The sequence below is a fragment of the Myodes glareolus genome, chromosome 12 (assembly GCF_982192425.1).
Source record: "Myodes glareolus chromosome 12, mMyoGla1.1, whole genome shotgun sequence".
Taxonomy (NCBI): Eukaryota; Metazoa; Chordata; class Mammalia; order Rodentia; family Cricetidae; genus Myodes; species Myodes glareolus.
This window is the reverse complement of record NC_142037.1, coordinates 40,913,230-40,932,167: the sequence shown is the minus strand read 5'-3', so window position 1 is coordinate 40,932,167 and position 18,938 is coordinate 40,913,230. Positions and strand designations below refer to the sequence as shown.

The following is an 18,938-nucleotide window of genomic DNA, read 5'->3' as shown; positions in this document are numbered from 1 at the left end:
GTAAGGTTAGTTTTAGATCTCATGTTTTATTCTAAAGTGAACATTCTTGGTTGAAATGAATGAAGAAGACCTAAGTAGCTATGACAGGCAGGCAAACAGAGCGGAGTACTGCTCCCTCGGCAGAGGGCTGATTCAATACTGGACGAGAGGAAGAATAGTCTGTTTTCTGGTGGAATGATCTGAGAGGCCTCTGTGTCTGACTGAGGTTTTGTGGGTTCAGGGCCCATAGGAATCCCCCCGTGAATGGAGGAATGTGCAGCGCTTGAGCTATTCTTTGTGTTGTCACTGGGGCCACAGCTCTATGACTTGCTAGAATGCCTCATGCTTTAGAAATGAACTGAAGAGGCCGGGCGGTGGTGGCGCACGCCTTTAATCCCAGCACTTGGGAGGCAGAGGCAGGCGGATCTCTGTGAGTTCGAGGCCAGCCTGGTCTACAAGAGCTAGTGCCAGGACAGGCACCAAAAACTACAGAGAAACCCTGTCTCAAAAATCAAAAAAAAAAAAAAAAGAAATCAACTGAAGACAAAAATATTTGAAGTTGTGTGGAAACCAAGTCTGGGGAGCAAGGGAAAGGGGTAAGGAAAACAGGCTGGTTCCTAAGGGTGAACAGGTTTCTCTTCTTTTCTTTTCTTTTCTTGCTCTATCTATCTATCTATCTATCTATCTATCTATCTATCTATCTATCTATCTATCTATCTACCTATTATACACATGCTATAAGAGGGCCCCAGAATGTCATTATAGACAGTTGTGAGCCACCATGTGGTTGCTGGGATTTAAACTCAGGTCCTCTGGAAGAACAGCCAGTGTTCTTAACCTCGGAGCCATCTCTCCAGCCCCGAACAGGTTTCTTTTATACAACTCAGGTGGCCTTGGATTGAAGGGGGCAGTAAGATGGACAAGGGCGTGGTGTACTGACCTGGCTGCCACAGATGTCCCCCTCCCATGTCTCCTCTGGTCTACCTTCCTGATCATCTGAGGATTCTGGGAAGCAGTGTGAGGATTTCCCTTGGTTGCGGGTCTTGGGTATCTTGATACCAAGAGGCAATTCCTTGTCACCACAATACTGTGCCTGAACTCTCCCGGTCCTCCTGGCTGCTGCTCTAGATCTCCACCTGGCTACCCTCACCGCCTCCAGCACCTTCTTCCTGAAGCTGCCCTGTCCACCCTCCCCTGTCCTGCTGCACAGTTCTGATCCCTGCAACCCGCTCCACTTTCTTCTTTTTCCTCAGAGCACATATTTTCTGTCCAGAAAGTGCGTTCCTGAGGGCAAGGACCCAAGTGCTCAGACTCCTGTCTGACACGGGTCAAGTGATGCTAATTCTCAGATATGTGGAATGTGTGCATGGTGATCCCAACTTCTCAAGCTCTCCCACTTAGCAGGAGGTGTGGGCACCAGGCCTTCCCACCATTCTGCCTGGTCTCTGAGTGTGCAATGCTGTGCTGAGAATCTCCTAGCACAGTGGTCAGGAACAGAACCAGAACCCAGGTGGAGGTGACCGTGTAGCAGGAGGGCTGACAAACTGTTGAGCTCCCACATAGAGAAAGTCTGGGAACTGGGTCTTCAGTTCTGCCCCAGTGCTCTCGGCTTCCCCTCCTTCCTCATCTGACTGAGACACTTCATTCTCCCTGAGCTGGTCCAACGTCTCATCGCATCACCATCCATGTTTGTGATGTTTCTGTTGTGAGTCTTAACCTTTAACAGCTGAGCTCGCTCTCCAGTCCCCAGCATCCATTTTCTCGTCTCTCCCAGCCTTATTTCCTGTGTCTTCACTAAAACTGTTGACGGACACGTCATAGAGTTCAAAGACAGGGATTGCAGGCCTCCACCTTGCTGGTTGTTGTCCTCAACAAGGCTTGGGTCTGCCACTACTGTGGCTGCCATGCTATGAGACCTTTAACCCTCTGAGGGTCCTGATGGTAACCACACCGTAGAGGTAGAAATAGGGTTCAGTTTTGAAGGAAATCACAAGTGATTGCAATCTTTATTTACAGACACCAGAGATAAAAGCAGTTTGAGTAAATAGTTCTCTTCTTCCCAACAATCAAACAAACAAGCAAGCAAAAAACCCTGAAGTATATCGGGAGGTCTTACTATAAAACACGGCTGGTTTTCTTTTCCTGAGCAAATTAGGCCTCGAATACAGTTCTCAGGATTGTCTGGCTATGTGAAGCTTTTCAGGCTCCTGTCCCTGCCTCCCTGAAGTTCCGTGGAATCTCTAGACCTCCGCTCAGCTCTTTGAATCCCCTTTCCTGGGCTCCCTGAAGCGCCTCCTCCAAGGCTCACTGAGACTTCCATGCCCCCAAGGTTTCCCTTCTCCAATTTCTCCAATTCTCCAATTTCTTATTTCCATAACCCTGTTGTCTGTTGCCTCTCCCAGGTCTCTATACTGGAATGTTCTAGAATTGTGTCCAGCATCAGTATCAAACTGACCAGCTCAAATTTGCCTTCTATTCTCTTTTTGTGAAAAAAAAAAGAGAATTTTTTTTCTTGTTTCTGGGTTTGAGTTCAATCCCATTCCCCTCTATGATGCGTCCGTATATCGTGTGTTGATTGGCTAGACACTTTCACATGCCCTATTGTCTTTATGTACCATGGCTATTGTAATGTCAACACTGTCACCTCCCCTCAAGCATCTAAGGATCAGAGAAATCAAATGACTCCATCAAGGTTAAACAAGTAACAGGTGGTCACACTGGGGGAGGACCCAGGTCTACTGTGGCCGAGTAGTATTACCAGTCATCATGGGAACAGAGGATAAATTCTTTGGAGAAGGACACTTCTTAGGAACTCTTGCTAGGGTTTCTTTTTCCCTTGGCACTGGTTTCAGTTATCACATGTCTGATTTCACATGCCCTAGCTAAACAACAATCCACCTTGATAAAGTTCAAGACGGTGAGAGCAGGGGAGGCAGGAATAGTAGCTCCCTGTCTTTTAACTGAACACAAATTATGTTTCTATAACAGAACAAGGTATCTACTTTATTGTTCTTCTTCACTTAAAAATTTACATCCATCCGATAATGAGGAAGGAAAAAAAAAAAGCCCAGGCTTTCAGAAGTTGTGTTGACCTGCATAGACCACAGCTGTGAAGGAACACATCTGGGATTCTGTTCTAGCTGTGTCCAGTCCCGAGGTCTGGATAAAGCCTTCAATTTAGGAGTAGATGAGCTCTTAGGGACAGCAGTGTTGCTAAGACCTCTGTATTGACACAGTAGGGGAGAGGGAAGCTCATAAGACTCAGGAAGCTCACTAAACTTACAAGCTCCAGGATGCTCAGAAAGTTACAAGTCTCAGAAGGACTCTCCCTATACAAGCAACAGTGGTCTCTGAAGATGACTCTTTGGGGGATCCACCTGCAAGGTGGGATGAAGCTTTTGGGAGTCATCACCCACACTAGGTGGTCTTTCCTAGTGACAAAGCTGCCTTTTGGTCACCACGATGCTGCAAGTAAGTCTTTGTTCATCCTTTTGTGAGTAATCCCAATACATTCATTGGTGGAGCAGTTTCCTGATCTGATACCAATGCCCTATCTAGAATAGTGGACGTTTGTTCGAGCCTCCCCAGGAAAAGTCACACAACAGCGGTTCCTTCACTTATCTGAAGGCTTGCATGGCAAGTGTGTAAAAGAGCAGACAAATAATGTAGACAGAATTCCTACTTGCTTAAACGAAACTCATTTGCATAAAAACATATCTTCAGTTAGAGGTTGGCTAGACTAATTTTCGAGAGTCCCTTAGAAAGCCTCCTAATTAACCTTTGCAGACTTTCCAAGGTATTAGTAACAAAGCAGGGGCATTAGTTATGTTACAACAGGTGGCACACTCAACTTGAGACTTCTTTCTTTTGGACTGGGGTAGGATTGGATTTTGGGTGTGCACCCTGTCCACACCACCAGAGTGCTGAGATGCCAAAGCTGAAACAGGGCCCGGCAGACATATGGCTCCTTACAAGTGATAGCCAGGGTTGGAAAGAGAACTACACATCCTGGCTGGGCTCCAATCCAAATGTGTAATTTTGAACAAATTCCCTGCTTTTGCCACACATGACTCTACACTTTTTCCTCCTTCATGATTTTATAGATTAGCCATGCGTCTCAGACTAGCTCCTCTGGTCTGAAGCCCCTGTGGCCAGCTGTGCTGTGAAATTCAAATACATCAGACACATTGTAAATGCGGAGCAACCCTAGAAAGGTCCAGGGTAGGACTCCTGAGTGGGTCTTATTTGTATTTCTGCAGCAATCATGCAAAATCTTTACAATAAATAGGATCAAAAAAGAACTTTACAGGGTCCTGTGTAGTTCAGGTTGGAATTTGCTTCCAAGTGAGCTACAGTGGGTCAAGGTCACATGGTCAGTTGATTTGCTGCCAATTCCCCCCAAAATTCAGTTTTCAGTACTTTGTGGGTATCTGAATTTGCATAAAGGATTTTAATTCCATATGAACATTTCTGTGGCTGCCTTGCTGGTGGTAACATCTAAGTATCTAACACCAAGTTCTTGATGGGGACTGCATTTTAAATGTTTCTCCATAGGGAAATAAAATCCACCTCACGAAGAAACCATTTGGACATTGCCATTTCTGGAATCCAGTGGGGCTAACACAGAGGACAATGATAATTATTCAAGACCATGGCTGTGGAGTCTGTGATTGCTAGACCAACACAAGGCAGTTATGCTCCGGGCACAGTACTCACAATGCTGGGAAGAGAGCTGTGTCCAAGCCAGGAGACTCTGTAGTGGCGGCAACTGAAAGAAAACAGCCTTCTGGTTACTTATCCAGGAAATTGGGCAGAGAACCTTGTACTTATTAGTAATACTGGGTATTACATGATTTTTCTGTACTACTATAGGATATTGTTTTAGTAGTGCATATCACTTTCTATTTATTTATTTATTTATTTATTATGTATACAATATTCTGTCTGCATGTATGCCTGCAAGCCAGAAGAGGGCACCAGACCTCATCACAGATGATTGTGAGCCACCATGTGGTTGCTGGGAATTGAACTCAGGACCTTTGGAAGAGCAGGCAATGCTCTTAACGGCTGAGCCACCTCTCCAGCCTGCATACCACTTTCTTAAATTTCCATGGTGCTTTGAATGAGACTCGCCCCATAGGTTCATGTGTTTTAATGCTTGGTCCCCAGTTGGAACTGGTTAGGAAGCACAGCCTTGCTGGAGAAAGTATGTCACTGGAGGTGGTTTATGAGATTTCAGAAGACTGTGCCATTCCTAGCCAGCTCTCTGCTTCCTGCTTGCTGCTAGGGATGTGAGTTCTCAGCTGCCCCTACCACCATAATTTCACTGTGCCATCATGGACCCTAACCCTCTGGACCCCTGCTCCAGTGAGATAGTTTCTTTTATAAGTCCTTGGTCATGGTATCTCAATGCAGCAATAGAAAACTAACCAAGGCGATTCCTTTGGACAGTAGCTGTCTTTGAATGTCCAACAAGCAACGAAAACTTGGGCAGCTCTCTTGTGCACACATCCCTGTCAATATCCCTTGCTCCAAGTGGTAGAATCAATGCCCAGACATTGCAGAGAATTCATGAGAATGCCACCGCATAATTTAAGGTTCTTAGAGAAGCAGAATAGTCAACATTTGCCAGCCGTCATGGGAACTAGCGGTGTTAGGTAAATGCCATCTCCCCCACCCCCCCCCCCCCCCCCGTGATGACAAATTTTTCCAAAGATGGGTTTTGGTGATGGCTGAGGTGAAAAAGCAAGCATCATGGGAAAATCAGTATGGAAGGCTGGCAGGATTACTCAATGGTTAGAGCCCTTACTGCTCTTTCAGAGGACACAAAGTCAGTTCCCAGCACCCACATTGGGCAACCCACAGCCACCTGTCACTCCAGCTCCAGGGGATCTGGCGCCCTTTTCTGGCCTCCTTGGGTGCCCACACACATAGAAAACAGCCTCCAAATATGTGCACATCAACAGAAATAAAAATAAACCTTAAAATTTTTAGTATGGCCAGAGTGGTTAATGCCTTTAATACCATTGTTCGGGATGCAGGGAGAGGTGGATTCTGTGGGCCTGAGGTCAGCTGGTCTCACATAATGAGATTCCTTGGGGATAAATACTTTGTATGTTTGTGCATATTCATGTGTGTGGGTGCGTGTACATATATGGGATGTGTGTGTAGAGGTCAGAGGATGATCCTATTATTATTCAGGTGCCATCTGCTCACCTTGCTTTTGAGATGGAGCCTCTCACTGGCCAGGAACTGACCGAGTAAGTTAGGCTAGGTATCCATTGAGCCCCATGGACTTGCCTTTGTCTACCTCTCCCAACCCTGAGACTATGAGTACATGCCATCACGACCAGATTTTCCGTTCTTTTCAGTGTGGGTTCTGAGTATTGAACTCAAGCCTTAGTGTTTGCCCTGCAAGCATGCTACCATGCTTGCAAGCATGAGCCGACCCCTGGATATAGCTGTTCAAGAAACAGAGGCTCTTCCTTTGGTGAGAGGTAGCTGTGAACATTTCACTGAGATGGAAATAACAGTGGATATAATTCACTGTGTGCAGATGGGGAAACACAAATAATCCTTGATTGCACTCTTCCACTCTCCCAAGCCATTTTGTATGTCCTGGTCATCTTATTTCCTCTGAAATACTCAGGATCCACCCCCCCCACCATCCACCACCCACCAGCACCCAGCACCACCACCCATCACCCAGAACCACCCAGCACCACCACCACCACCAATCACCTACCACTCCCCATCACCCAGTACCACCCACCAACCATCATCATCACCACCACCCATCACCACAACTCATAACCACCATTCACCACTGCCCCCAGCATCACCACCACCACCACCCATCACCCACATGATCGTCCACATGATCCAGCACGCTCCTGTTTTCTACAGTGTACTTTTCTACACTGGCCTCTCTGCTTCAGCTCCTGTACTCCACAAATCAGACACGGACTTTAAAAATGAAAGTTAGGTCATGTTGCTCTCTCACTTCAAATCTCTCCCATGGCTTCCACTTCCAAGGCCGGCCAAGGTTGGTCTTGATCCTTGGTACCTGCTTTCCTGGAAGCCCTTTCCCCTCTCCTGCAAGCTGTTTCCACATTAGGTCTCTGCTCTTCCTCCACTGCCTGGAAACGTTTTTAATCTCCTTAAAGATCTGCACATGCTTGGCTCAGCCCAGATGTATCTTCGCAGTGAGGCCTTCCCTCAGCAGCTGATCCGAAGCTGGATCATCTCCTCCTAGTCCCTGCGCATCTCATCATGTTTTATTTTCTTCAAGACGTGCATACACCACTCTGAAGTGTTGTGTTTATGGACCCACATGGTCCGGAATACAAGCCTTGCTTTCTTGGTTGCCATTGTCACTTGCCATCATTTAAACAGGGCCTGGAACAAGGTAGGCGGTGACAAGAACTGGTCCGAAAGAACAGGGAGGATTTATCTCGGGTGGTTGTTGTTTGGGTCACTTGCTGGGTGGAGGGGGAGAACCCCAAGGTGCACCAGGCAGGAGGGAGCCATGATTTCAACTTGGCTGATGGATACACATTCACATTTAGAAACAGAAGGTCATTCGGTCAAGGTCAAAGTTCCATATATTTATATCTAGCAAGACTCAGCAATTAGTGACCATGTATGAAGCCCATGCTCCTGAACAATACTCATGTTTCACCATAAACAGTTACTTTAAATTGCCCAGTCACTGACGTAGCTTTATTTTATTGTTATTCTCCATGCCAGGCAAGCTTTCTTTGCCGTTTCTTTCCCCTCCCCCACTCATTCATTCATTCATTCATTCATTTTTTTCTTAAGAAACCGTGACAAAGACTTAAAAGGAACCTTTTATACCTATGATATAAACAAGACAGCTGCTGTCCAGCCTCAGCTTGCTGATGCGCTTTTTCCAATAGCGAATCCAGGAAGGGCGCGTGGCAGAGCGGCGATAGGCACAGGTGCAGAATTATTCAGCACCTCTGGGCAACAGCAGTGGGGATTAAGCCAAGCTTTCTTTAATAAGATTAATTCCGAAATATGAAGCGCAGTTTGGCATCTCGCCAGAGATACAAGGCATTTGTATCTATATAAGATTAAAGGAGCTTTCGCACAAAGCAATTTTCTTTTTCAACATCAAAGAGCTGCTCCAGAGAGGCTTCTTGAAGGAGGCATGCGACAGCCAGCACGGTGGTGCGCACGGCTTTATGGAAAGGCAGCTTGCTCAGCTAGCAATGTGTTTTTCATTCGCCGGGACATACAGGGGCATTGTTCCCCGGATCACAAGGATTACAGAATAAGGGAAGCCATGGGTCAGGAATCAAGTCCACACACACCCCAGACAGGTGGCTCCCTGGTGATAAACACTGCATTTCCAGAGACGGAGGCTCAGTACCTGTGAGGTAGTCCTAACAAGCAATAAATAATGACCCCGCTGCTGGAAATAACCGTGACAACAAAGATCACAGCCACCATCTATGTGTCAGACTCTGTACTTAGCGAATAACAAACAGCATGGCCTTCTACCTCTCGCTATCCCCCTGGGCTTGCAGCCAGCCGCCTTGGGTCCACTCCACAGCCACACACAGCACGGGCGCTCTGCTCTGCACTGAGCTGCAGATACTTGGAGTGGCTTTTATTCTCTTCCTCTGTTCCCTTTGCCTTCCTGACCTACATTCACATTTGCCTTTTGATCCCAACACAGGTATTTCCAGGAATTGGCCTCACACTGCAGCTTAGTGGGTTTGCCTCCCCGCCCAAGCTGCTCAAAAACTTGTAAGTTGGGAGTGTATCATTCAGTATCTTAATCAGGCCCTACACAACTTGCTCCTGAAGATGAGAAGCTGCCAGGTTCCCTCCTAGCCTTTTCACCTGTCTTATTTTCCTCTTTCTTTCTACAGAAATTTCTATGCAGGTGTTTTGTATGCCAGACACTGTGTTGTGTTCTGGGACTCTACAATTACCAAAGGCACACCTGCAGGTGAACACCAAGAAAGTCACTTGCTTATTCAAATTATTATGTTTATTAAATATAAATTAAAATGCAGCGAAGTACAATTATAAAATGCATGAAAAAATAATTCTATCATGAATTGAAACCATAATATTTGCAAAAGGAGGCACTGGGGAAACCAGTGGACAGTCAACCCCAGCTCTGGCTTCTGGAGTCTGAGCCTACCTAGGAAGCGCAATCCCGACTTAGTTGAAAGCTTGCTAGAGGCTGCCCTAGGGAAGCTCCTTTATGGAAGGGGCTAGGCCGCTACTGCCCAATATCCTAGTCTTTCCTCCTCCCTTTCTCTGCCTGACTGTGGCTTCCTGAAGAGTCAAGAGCAGCTGACTTGGTTGAAGGGTCTAGGTTTGTGTGGGATGGGTAGAGAGAAACAAATCATCCTGTTGGAGGGAGGGTGGAGTCAGGAACGGGTCTTCTATAATCTGAGAGTGAGCGTTTAGTTGTCGGGAAGGCTGGTAGACTCGAGTGCAAGGAGACACTATTTAGGGTGGCTTGTGAGCTTCTGCCACGTGTGATTACCCAGGTCCCTTGTGCTGGGAATGTAGCTCACTTGGTATTTTGTTTGTTTAGCATACACAATACCCTGAGTTTGATCCCTCCAATTGCATAAAATCTGTCACACGCCTGAAGTCCCAGCACTCTGGAGGTTAGGGCCAGAAGGTCATCGTTGGTTACACAGTGAGTTTGAGACCAGCCTGGGATACATGAGACCCTGTTTTAAGAAGCTGTTCTCCTCTCAGCTCCAAGCAAAAGAGTTTATGCATGCTGAATAGCTCAGCGTGGGACCAGAGTCTGAAGCTCTAGGAGCTGGAAATGTGAAGAACAGTGAATAAACGACCTTGGTAGGCCCATCATTCCGTGTCCTTGCTCACTGAGGGACACCATCTTGGCAGTAGGCCCTCTCTGAGGACATAAATACCTGCAGCCATGAAGACAAAGAGTTCTGTGAGCTACTTGGTTCTGGGCCAGGTGCCTTCTTTCCCCTGGGATTTGTTTTTGAGCTTCTTATAAAAAGCTGACTATAAACCAGGGGGTGTGGGGGTGGCACACGCCTTCAGGCAGATCTTTGTGAGTTCGAGGCCAGCCTGGTCTACAAGAGTTAGTTCCAGGACAAAGTCACACAGAAACCCTGTCTTGAAAAAAAAAAAAAAGCTGACTGCACGGCTGGTTTGATCAGGGTTGCTAACCCCTCCCTGTTGTAGACATTAGATAATGAGATCTGGGTGAAGGGTATGGATATTGTGACCAGGATTATGGTTGCAGACTGCCTTCCCCTGGGGCGATGAGTGCCCAGCCATGGGTGAATGTGGACCATACACCTAGCTGAGCTCTGAAAACAAGACAAAAAGTCGTGAACCAGCAAAAGCTGAAACTTGCCACTGACTACAACAACACAGGACAAAAGATTTATGGATTTGGGGTTGAGGACAGGCTCCGGACTTGAGGAGGACCACCCAGCACCTTCCTCTTCTAAAAGGCCAAGGCAGCCGTACAGAAGGCCATAGATCCTGAGTTCCACATTGGAGGTCAGAGTGTGTATAAGCCAGGGTTCGGCAGAGAAGCAGTAGAAAGTGTATGTGGGGTCTGCGTTCAAAGGCCGAGGACCTGGGAGTCTGGTGTCCACTGGAGACAGCAGCAGAAAAATGCACCTGCTGGGCAAGTCAGGCAGAAGCAGAGCTGGCTTCACCTTCTTCAGCTCCGTGTTCTGGGGGCCTCCAGCCTACTGGATGCTGGCACCCACGTTCAAGGCAGATTTTCCTGTTTACTTCACTGGTTCACATGCAGATCTTCCGTGGGAACATCCTCACAGACAAACACAGAAGGGCTCTTGGCTACCTCTAGGTATTTTTCAATCCAGGAAAGTTGACGACCGAAATTAAATCCCCACAAGAGGGATGGTGTAGAAAAACAGAATGAAATTAGCCTCCCATTTTTGGCGGAGCAGGAAGAACACAGGCAGGTATTTCTGGATGGTCTGAGCTCCTGAGAGTGATTGAGTCAAATAATCCAACTGGGCTGGGTTGATCCACACCATCAGCTGGGGTCTAGAAAGAGTGAAGGGCTTTCTGCTTGGGGCCCTCTTGATAAACATATTAGGAGAGATGGGAGGTAGGGCTTCTCCATGACTCAGTGCAAAGGAAGCCTTGAGCTTGGATGGATAATTGTGGGATGCCTTTCAATGGAGTTGGGAACATCAAACAAGCCACTTAATTAAAAGCTCCTCCTGCCTCTTTCCTGTCAGGCTTGATGTGCCCAGAAGGGTATGGATTCATTATTTTGCTCATTGCTGTGACAAAATACTTGATAGATATAACTTAAGGGAAGATTTATATTGGCTCATGGCTTCAGAGGGATCAGTCCATCATGGTGAAGAAGGCATGAGAGTCCCGCAGCAGCAGGGGTCCTTGGCAGGAAGCAGAGAACACGGACTGGGCCCAAGGCAATGAAAACCTATGTTAGTGATCCTATGTCCCAAAGGTTCCCCAAGCTCCTCAAACAGTGCTGCCAGCTGGGACCCAAGTGTTCAAACACATGAGCAAGTCGGGGGCATTTAACCTTTAAACCACAACACAGGCTCTGTTATGAATGTTGCACCATTTGGTATTATATTTATTAGTCAGGGCTCTCTAGAGTCATGGAACTTTCAGAATGAATCTCTCTCTCTCTCTCTCTCTCTCTCTCTCTCTCTCTCTCTCTCTCTCGTATGTATGTATGTATGTACGGGAATTTGTTAGAATGACTTCCAGGCTGCAACCCACCAATGGCTAGCTATGAATGAAAAAGTCCAAGAATCTAGGAGCTGCTCCGTCCCATGAGGCCGGGAGTCCCAGCTGGTCTGCTGGGGTCTTGGAAAAGGGATGGACGGGCTGAAGGAGGTGAGGGCAAGCAGGCAAAGAATGCTCTTCCATCTTCCATTGTCTTTATATAGTAATCCAACAGAAGGTGTGGACCTTGTGCTTCCCAGCTTCAAGGTCTGGATTGAAGGTGTGTGTCATCTAGCCTCAAGATCTGCGTCAAAGGCCTGTTGTCTTCCGGCCTCAGGATCAGGATCACAGGTATGCCCTCCATATCTGGATTAGAGTTCATTCTAGATATAGTCAAGTTGACATTCAGGAATAGCCAACACGGGTACTAAGAGTCAGTCTGGCCAGTATGCAGTAGTAAAGGCCAGGCATTCAGACAGGTCATGTGACACCATTACTCCAGAGTTAGAGCAAGGGCCAGGTTGCATGATCAGTCTTCCTGCATGCACAGCAAAAAAGGCCTGCTCTCCCAGGCTCTTGCATTCAGGTTGTTGTGGAGAAAGTGTCTCTTTCTCTCACGGTACTTCTGCACGCCTCGTGTATGGTGACACATCTGCGTCACTTGTAAGAGATTTTTTCACCACAGGGCCTGGCCTACTGTGAGCTATCAACAGAGATTTGTATACCGAACTGAGGAGCTGCAGAGGGAGGCGTACAGGAGACCAACTACAAATGGTTGGGATGTTTCATCCACTTAACTTCCCCAGTGGGGAAAAACCAAGGGATGAGTGATGGACTCAGATGGTAAAAGGGAGCTAATGAAGACGTGGAGTGAACCACAGACCCCTTGGGGATCACTGAGCTTCTGGCAGCAGGTGTTTAGAAAGCCTAGCTGGAGCAGAGGAAGAAATCTCACTTCTATAATGGACTGGGGAGCCCTATAGCGTTCTGAGAAAGCCAGGAAGTCCCACTACTGCCTTCTTTGGGGGGCTGTGTATAAGTCCTTTTATTTAGTTTTTTTGCATTTCCCTGGGTGGAAGATAGCTGCTGTCCTTTTTGAGGGGAACAACTGATGGCCCACTTTTGTGAGTTTTGTGATCCATACCTGGAATTGGTCTAGATTCACATTCCATGCCAGGAACCAACACTAGAATCTCAAACTTTCCCTGAACCCTTGTGGACCAATCACTACAGTTTTTAGAAAAGACACTCAGTGCCCTGTTGAGACTATATCTCCTAGGAATCTCTCTCTCTTAATAAATAAGATTTCAAATGTATTGGAATTTGGTGTTTGGAGGACGTGACTTCGAGCCTGCACTTGGTACAGAACGCTTGTCAAAAGCCAACCTTGGGCACAGCTCCGTCTCCCTGCTCCCCTAGTCTGGGTAGGGGGACTGTTTCCCTCTCACCTGATAGAGGTGAGAGCTGGGGCGTGGCGGGTGGAAGGAAACTGAGTGACCTGCTTAGAGTCACAGTGTAGGTCTCGGCAAGTCTGGAGTTTCAGATTGAGGATCCCCCCAGCCCGCCCCGCCCCCCAGGGCCTGGGTTTCTGGGTGATCAGACCTCCTTTATTCCTACAGCTCCAGCAGTAGGGCATTGCCTGGCCTTTGCAAATGGGAGGGATGGGGTCAAGGCAGGGAACAGAAAAGTCAAAGCAACACAGGACCAGAGGAAAAAGAGCAACAAAGAGATCTGGGTATTTGGTGTCTCTTCGTTGCTATCCCTGGACTCTGAGCCATTCTAGACTCTCCCCTGAGCTTCTGCCCCTCCAAGGCCCAAAGGCTGGAGGAGCCCAGGGCCAGAGCTCTTACCCAAGCTTGGATCCTGCCGCGAGCCAGCTGCACCCTTCCGATCTCGAGTTTGGATCGTTCTCTGTTACCATGGGGACGGAACACGCATCGCCACTGCTTCTCTGCTGTTTCAGGCATTCTACACTTCGGACCTTCGGGACGGTCCGCTTGCCATTCCCAGATGAGGGAGGGGGAGGTGGGAGGGAGTGTGGCTGCTGAGGTGAAAAGATGGCACGAGTGACTCTCAGGGCATCCTGCGTGGAGCTGGTCCCCAGGATCAACACCTTTGAGCACTTAGGTGTCACCTCTGCTCCTTTGCCCCTTTGAGTGCCCTTCCTGGGCCAAGAGTTGCCGCGAGGGAGCAAAGCCCACATGCGTGGGACTGATCGGGAGTCAAGGCAGAGGAAATTCACAGACTGTGAGTCCCTGAGTGGACTGGCTGGTGTAGGGTGAGCTGGGAGGAGTGGGGAGGTGAGACTGCAGTCTATTTTTGTGCTGGGGCTGGGGTCTGGTGTTTGCACAGAAGTTTCATAAGAAAGAGAGCTGGGTGCTTGAAGTGTGATAATTCCGAGTGGTTTCCCGTCCTAAATAAACAATTGTTTTGGACTTCACTTTGCAGTTGCAATTCTTTGTTTCTCTCCTTGTTTGAAGGAGAGTCAGTCAAACCGTACAATCTGCAGGTAATCTGTAATGTAAAGAATTGTGAGGACCGTGTGCTTATCGCCTGTTCCTGGCTCCTGAGGTCTCTTGGTGACCTGGGACAGATCCTGGGAAGAGCTGGGAACCGCAAAACAGAGAAGCTGCTGTGGACATAGACCCACGTGGACAGCAACAAACAGAAAGTGGTCAAGTGGCCACTTCTACCCCTCTACGCCAGGATATGGAAAAGATGGAAGAAAAACAGAAGGGGAAAATCCCAGCCAGGATCTTGAGGTTTGGGGATCAGAGCTGAAGCCAGGAGACAAAAGGATGCTATCTCTGTATTAAGAGTTCTTGGGATTGTGCCCTCTCTCCCTGTTTTATTGGGAAGGAGATGGAGAACCAATTAGGCTGCCTTGGGCATCTACAAGGGCGGTGCCAACAGCTGGCCCGGGAGAATGACCGTAGACCCCTGTCATCTCTTGCTCTTACACAAATCTAAGCAAAAAGCGTGCTTGGTGTGCACACGCAGCTTCAAGAAATGTCTCCAAGTCTGTCACTTCAGACAGTGACCTCAGCTCTCATGTCAGGGTCCGTTTCAGGGTTCACCGACAGCCTGGTGCAATAGTTCGCTGAAGTCTTCCAAAACATGGCACCCAGAGGTTTTGATTTTCAGTGTTTTATATTGATGAGGTAATTCCTTTGTGAAGATTGTTTTAAACACCTACTATGTGTCTTTATTGTATCAGAAGGAGCTGGGGGTACAGATTGAGCAAGACAGACTAAGTTTCTGATTTTAAGTTATTTCAAAAGCCCCATATTTTTACAGTCCTAGGACCCACAGCGGAAGAGCAAAATGTTTCCCCATTTTATTGCTGATCGATTCTTTTGATAGTTCTGCTACTTCTGACAATGGCATACTCCTCGCGTTCTCTAGACTGGTAGGCACGGGCAGACTCTTATTTATGTCTGGAGGAGGGGATTAACTTACACCTGCCAGATACATCACCGCCCGAGGCTCAAGTCTCAACTGGTGCGATTCTGAGTTATTGCCGGCGCTAGCTCGCCATCTGGCCATTCAGCTTGGATTCATCTGCCATTGGAGGCTTTCACGGTTCTTTTCAAAAGAATTATTGTTTTTAACTTATGTGTACACGTGTGCCTGATGCGTTTATGTGTATTACATGTGTGCAGGTGCCTGAGGAGGCCAGAGTACATGGCAGTGACAGGTGGTGGGAACTACGGATGTGGGGTCTAGGAACTGCACTACGGTCAAGCCCTCTCAGCCACCGAGCCGTGTCTCTAGCCCCTTCATGGCTCTTTTTAATAAAAAGAAAAGGGGGGTTGTCTTTGAAGTGCCCTAGAGACTACCTAGCCTTCAATTAAGAATGAATTGGTTCTTTGCTCTAGGTGGAAATTTATCGGTCCCTTCCTTTTGTAGTGATTACCAGCCTGGCTGCTGGACCACCTGTCCCAGAGAAGAAATGCAATGTAGTGCCCACTCTTGTCAAAGGCAAGCCTGGCATCATAGTGTGGGAGGGGCGGAGAGGCAGGCGGAGGTCCTTATGAGCTGTCTGCCCTCCTGGGTTCAGTAAACTGTCCCCTTAGGTTCCTGAATGAAACATCTTTTCAGACTTTTCTATACCGCATGGCTGCTTCTAGCCACGCCTCTGCTCAACTTTCAAGGAAGTTTCTTTGTAGGCTGAGAGGAGAATGGCGATCAATCGGTTTCATTGTTTTACCTTAAGGATGTACCCATGAAAGACACTGTTTGCCTTTCTGTGGCTGTCCATTTGACGTGGCCTTTCTACCTGGGTGTCCAGAAGGAATATGCTGTTCCATGTGGCCCTTCCCCCAAGTTATCCTTTCTCTGGTTTCTGCCATCGGGTCAAGTGCAGCTGCACTGCTCAGACCAGCACCTAGAGACACCTTGGGGGCTCTCCACACACAGTGTGGTTCCAAAGGTAATTAGTTCCTCAACCCAAATATGCATCCAACAGCCGGACATTTTTCTTATCATTTCCTTTCTTCCCTGGAAAATTTCACGAGCCTCTTAATTGGTCTTCCAATTCTCTCCATCTATAGCTAACATAGAGTAACTCTTTAAAACATGTCAGGTCATACTTACCACGGCTGCTCTTCTCCTTGGAAAGATAAAACTCAAGGTCCCTGTGCCTGTTCCTTGCCTATTACCTGCTCCCTGTTCTGTGACTTCAGAAGGCTTCACCTTAGATTCCTGGGCACTCATACTGGTTACTGTTTGCTGACTTCCAGTCAGGGCAGCCTGGAAGCTGACCTCATTTCTCTGGCTGTCTGGCCCCCTGCCTGCCCTTTTGATTCCTCTATGCCCCATTCTTGACTTGTCACCCCTCACTGGCACCTATGCCACCGGCAATGCCCCAGTCTCATGGGTGAACCTCTCTGCTTGTTTGTGCCTGGAAGACTCCTCCCAAGTCATTCCCATGGCTCCTCCCTCTTCCTCTTCACATGTTCCCGTATGTATCACCTTAAACTGCATACATGCCCACTCCGAGCTCATAGCACATTTCACTGTATGACACATTCTCTGTTTGATTTGTGCCTGTCTCACCTGACTGGACCAAGGTCCAAGGACAGGGACATTTGTTGTGTTTGCTCTTTTGTGCCCTGGCATGGAGAACAATGCCTGGGACTCAGTAGGCACTCAATATGTATTTACTGAGTTCATAATTAAGTCCTCTGGAGGCTAATGCAAGGACGAAAGGCATCTTTATTTCAAAGCTACATGTCTTTAGGCAACATGACGAAGATTATATATACACTGAATAATTTTTGGCGTCACTATCGAAAAGGTAAAGTTATCGTTATGATTACTGTCTTATTTAGGGTCTCTAATTCAGTACTTCCGCCTTGATGATTTTTTCACTGCCTTTAGGCTTTTTTATTTATTCACATGCATGCAAATAAATTTTTGTGCATGTGTGTGTATGTGTGTGTGTGTTTGTGTGTATGTGTTTACACATATTCACATGCATGTTCACACACTATAGGGCGCTTGTTTTTCTCTCCTTCCACCATGCGGGTCCCCGGAAGTGAACTCAGGCTGCCAGCCAGGCCTGGTGGCTAGTGGCTTTCCCCACTGAGCCATCTCACTGGCCCACCTTATAGACTTCTCCTTGAAGAACTTCGTGCATGTGTATATCCTTGGATAGTATTAATGTTAACTATCAATTTATTTGCGACAAGGTCTTCCTGTATAGCCCAGGCCTTTTGAACTTTTGATCCTCCTGCCTCAGTCCCTGAGTGCCGGGATTACAAGCACTGGCCATCTTGGCTGTCTCCTGGAACCTTTTAAGCTCCCAGTAAATATTTGCCGAGTAACTGCATGCTAAACCATTTAAATCTCGTTTGGAAGTGAGTGCGATATAAAGAATAAATTATTAAGGACCTGTAGTGTGATAGCAGTGCAATGGTCTAGAAGAGGCAGCAGGTGATTAGCAGAGGGGAAGCCGGAGAGGAAGGAAGCTCTGTGTGTGGTCCACAGATAGGGTAATTGCTATTCGTCATCCAGACTGGGGCCCTTGTGTCCGAAAGAGGGAAGATAAGGGTGAATATGTGCAGACAAAGGCGCACACTGGCATCACCTACAGAAAGCTGGGGAAAGCACACTTTAGCAATAGTCAATGCGCGCCACTGACGGTGACAATACAGTCCCTTTGCTACACAGATATTAGCTTTCCTCGTTAAGAAATCTTATTCAAACGTAGGAACTTAGAATGAAAGTTTAAAAAGGCATTAATCGGACTTCAGGTTCAGAAGAGCTCTTAGTTAACATGGATGCCAACGGTGCTAGGGGCAGCCCTCAGCTTTAGAAGGGTTAAATATACAGATTGATTTTGTTTTTCTCCCAGCATTGACTTCAGTCAGCACTGTTTTCAAACCCAAAGAGAGGGAGCCCTGAATCGTGGTAGATAAAGACAAAGGCAGGATACCAAAGAGAGTTATTTCTGGGATTCATGGTTATTTTTGTTTCTCTTTTCTGCTTGTTTTTGACAAGGTTTCACACAGAACAGGGTGGCCTTGAACTCTTTAAGTAACCCCAAATGACCTTGAACTCTTTATGTAGCCCCAAATGACCTTGAACTCCTGTTCTTCCTGCTGCCGCCTTCCAAGGGCCAGGTTTACAGGTGGGTACCACCGTGCATGGTTTATACAGCACTGGAATCGGATGATTCTAGATCGGCACTTTCCCAACTCAGCTACAGCCCCCCCCATCCCATCCCCATCCTGTGACTCCAGAAGGCTTAGCCTCAAATTCCCAGGCACTCAGGCTGGGTAAACCCCCTCCCCCCCCTTGGAACTGACCTGCTTCTCTTCCTGTTGTCTGTTCCCTGTCTGCCCCTTTCCCAAAGGCGAAGCCGACTTTCTTTCCTCTTCAGCCATCACCCACCAAGTCTCTCACTCAAAGGCCAGTCCTGAGGTTGCTGCTGGCAACAAGAGAACCCGGAGCCTAATGGAGAATCCGGAGATACCATCTATTGCTTTCTTGCGACTGCCTGTCACTTAGCCACACAGCCAGATGAGCGTGGAGGATAAGGCTTTTCACTAAGCCTCGCTGGTGACTTTTTTTTTGCCACTTCTTGCTCCAGGTGACTGTAAACGGACCCTGCGGAATCTATTTTTAACATCTTTCAGCGAGGATGGTTTTGAAGGAGCTCTTAGCAATTGCTAGGTGTGTTTTTTTCTCCTTACACAGCAGGCCCCAGTTTCACCTTCATTTAAGGAAGGGGTGCAGGG

The 18,938-nt window shown here is 47.5% G+C and overlaps 1 protein-coding gene across 1 annotated transcript in view; it reads right to left on the bottom strand.

Annotated features, from left to right (window-relative positions):
- The window catches only part of Erich6b (glutamate rich 6B), a 61,586-nt gene extending 42,983 nt beyond the window's left edge, over window positions 1-18,603 (bottom strand). The window contains exons 1-2 of the mRNA XM_087912237.1: window positions 18,507-18,603; window positions 4,696-4,747 (exon numbers count right to left, since the gene is read on the bottom strand). The gene's annotated coding sequence lies outside the window, so the exon portion shown is untranslated. The remainder of the gene's footprint in view (window positions 1-4,695; window positions 4,748-18,506) is intronic.
- Window positions 18,604-18,938: the final 335 nt, after the last annotated feature.